Source organism: Triticum dicoccoides, chromosome 6B (assembly GCF_002162155.2).
Source record: "Triticum dicoccoides isolate Atlit2015 ecotype Zavitan chromosome 6B, WEW_v2.0, whole genome shotgun sequence".
Taxonomy (NCBI): Eukaryota; Viridiplantae; Streptophyta; class Magnoliopsida; order Poales; family Poaceae; genus Triticum; species Triticum dicoccoides.
In genome coordinates, this window is record NC_041391.1 from 20,191,889 (window position 1) to 20,195,592 (window position 3,704).

A 3,704-nucleotide genomic window follows, 5' to 3' on the forward strand; every position below is an offset into this window, starting at 1 on the left:
CAAAAACCAAAAACACCAGGCACTAAAATGCTGACGCGTGGAAGCCTTTTGGTCCCGATTTATGTCACCAACCGGGACAAAAGGCCCCCATGCCTGGGCTGCCCGCAGCGGCCACGTGGATGCCCATCTGTCCCGGTTCGTGTAAGAACCGGGACTAAAGGTGGGATGCATTAGTAACGACCTTTTAGTCCCGGTTCAAGAACCGGGACTAAAGGCCCTTACGAATGCCCTGTTTTCTACTAGTGTAATCGGTCGAAGCGGTGCGGTGCTGCGTCGCTCGGTTTTGTTTTCACCGTATAATTTATTCGTTGTCGCATGCAGTGTAAATATACATCGTTGCATGTAGTGCAACCGTGCGACCTGATCAATATACTCCGTTGCATGCAGTGTACGAGTGCAACACACTACTAGGAAAAGGGCTACAAATAAAATGGACACTAATGGCGCACCTTTCATGTGGTGCACCACTACTATATAGCAGTGGCGCACCATGTGCAGGTGCGCCATTAGTGTGGAAGACACTAATGGCACACCAGGCACACGGTGCGCCACTAGTAACAATTTTTTTTCCAAACATACTAATAGCGCATCATGGCACGGTGCGCCATTACTAGTGCTAACTAGTAATGGCGCACCGGCCACACAGTGCACCACTACTGTTGTTTTTTTATTCTTTTTTTGCAAAACTACTAATGGTGCACCGTAGCATAGTGTGCCATTACTAGTTTAAACTAGTAATGGCGCACTATGCCACGGTGCGCTATTAGAATATATATATATATATATATATATATATATATATATATATATATATATATATATATATATATATATATATATATTTGCAAAACTTCTAATGGCGCACCAGCAGCATGGCGCATTTGTAGGTGGTGCGCCATTAATAACCTGGGACCAACAAGATATTTTGGACAGCCCACCTACCCACTCACTTTCCCCACTTCATTCTCCACCTCCTCCTCCAAGCTTGTCTCGGCTGCGTCCTCCTCCTCACCTCATTTGCACCATAGATTTATCCAAATTAAGTGGTTAAATTACCTTTTTTTGATAGGTAAGTAAGGGGGGAAGCTATCTTTATGTTGCTCTCCCTCTCCAACAACGTGCACATGCACTTTTTGTGGCCTAGCCAGATTTATGTATGTTCGTGGTGTTGCATATGTTTGTGGTGTTGCATATATGTTTGTGTTTGCAGGTACCGGTATTTGAAATGCGATAGTTGCCAATATTTTGCCGGAATGTTGATTCATTTCCGTTTCAGCGAGAATTTTGGCACTATGCATTCTTTTTCGTCCTATTTTTAGGGAAAGTCATGCCAAATTTTTTCTTGGTCTAAAATATCGTTTTGCTCTACCCCGCAGGCGACCATGGTCCGCACGATGACCGAAGGCATCGTGAATAGGTTTTTGAGCTCTGCGAAGGCCGAGATGCTTCAAAAGAACGAGACAGAGATAAGATGTTCGCGTCGAAGATGCAAGCTGAAGAGCCTTATTGCGGACCCGGATTCCGGGCAGGTGCGGGACCACCTGCTCTTGCGTGGTTTCATGGATGGCTATCGGTGGCTAGTTGATGAAGATGACTATGAAGTCGTCCTTGGGGGCTGGTCAAGAAATGAGGAAGGGCAGAAAGACAACCACCGCGGCTCGGGCGGGCGAGAAGACGAAGAATCTCCAGGACATGATCACGATGGTGATGCTGTACACAGTCATCATGTAGAAGATGCCGGACATGACGATGAGGAAGATGTCGGAGCAGACGAAGGGCATGATCATGGAGATGAAGATGCCGACGGAGCAGACGACGATGGACCATTGATGGGCTGGGTGCAGGACCCTCATATTCAAGAGCTGCTTCTCAAGCAGACGGATAACGCAAGAGCTGCCGCCCGAGAGAAAGCCAAGCTGGATCAACTAGAGATAGACGCGGTTACTCCATTGTATGAAGGATGCAGGCCCGAGGATACCCGCGGGGAAGTAACGCTCATGGCTCTGGAGATGAAGGTAAAACACAAAATGACCGAGGCATGCTTCGACGAGAACATGTCATTCTGGCACGAACGTCTTCCCAAGGGGAACAAGTGCCCGACCAGTTTCGAGGAGGCGAAGAAAATCGTATGTCCTCTGGATTTACCGCACGTGAAATACCATGTGTGCATGAACAATTGCATCATTTATCGGGATGAGCACGCGGAGTCTACCATATGTCCGGTGTGCGGCGTCACTCGATACAAGAAGAGGAAGAAAGCTCCTCGAAAAGTGGTGTGGTACTTTCCGATCACTCCTCGTCTGCAGTGGTATTTCGCGGACCCTAAGGTAGCAAAGCTCCTGCGTTGGCAGGCCGATAGGGAGGAGAAGAAGCGAGAAGATGACGCAAATGATCCAGAGATAAATAAAAAAGACAAGACGCTGAGTCACCCAAAGGATGCGAGCCAGTGGCAAGCGTTGAACTTCGAACATCTAGAATTTGGGAAGAATCCAAGGAACATTGTGCTAGGTGCGAGCACCGATGGAGTCAATCCGTTTGGCAGCCAGATAAGCACACATAGCACCTGGCCTGTGTTTGTGTGGATGTACAACCTTCCCCCCTGGTTGTGCATGAAGAGGAAGTACATTCACATGAGTATGCTAATTGAAGGGCCGAAACAACCAGCGAACGACATCAATCTGTATCTGGGGCTGCTGAAAGAGGAGCTAGACACGTTGTGGAAAACGCCAGCCAATACGTGGGACGCCGCAGAGAAAGAATATTTCCCTATGAGAGCCGCACTTCTCAGGACGGTGCACGACTATCTCGGTTACGGATATCTCGCGGGGCAGGTGGTCCACGGATTTTCTGGATGCGTCAGGTGCATGGATGACACAACGTATCGCCAGCTAGATAGAGATCCCGGGTCTTCGAAAACCGTGTTCATGGGACATCGAAGGTGGCTTCGCGACGATGACCCGTGGAGGAAACGCAAGGATCTGTTGGATGGTGAAACCGAACCCCGAAGACGCCCGCGTACGAGGAGCGGCGAGGAAATAGACCAGCTGTTGAAAAATTGGAAAGATTGCCCACTGCCGGGAAAAAAGCAAAAGGCGCCAGAGCCGGGAAAGAAGCGAAAGGCGCCAGAGCCGCTGCTGAAGGTATGGAAAACGAGGTATGTTTTCTGGGACTTACCGTACTGGAAGATCCACCATGTGCCTCACAGCCTTGATGTCATGCATATCATGAAGAACGTGTGCGAGAGTCTGCTTGGTACCCTGCTCAACCTGCCAGAGAGGACCAAAGATGGGCCGAAAGCAAGGGCAGACTTGAAATCAATGGGCATCAGGGAGGAGCTTCACGCTAATGATGATGATGATGATAGGCGAAGCAGGACACGGAAAGTCATCGCAAAGGAAAAAAGGCCAAGAAGACCGGAAATGACTACCCTCCCGCATGCTTCACTCTGAGTCAGGAGGATATCGAGCAGTTTTTCACCTGCGTCGTAGGAGTAAAACTTCCTTACGGTTACGCGGGGAAGATAAGAAGATACCTAGACCCAGCGAAGCAGAAGTTCAGTGGGATGAAGTCTCACGACTTTCACGTGATGATGACGCAGATACTTCCAGTTGCAATCCGTGGGATCATGGACGCGCATGTCCGTGAAACGCTATTTGGCCTATGCAACTTTTTCGACGTCATCTCTCGGAAGTCGGTTGGCGTGA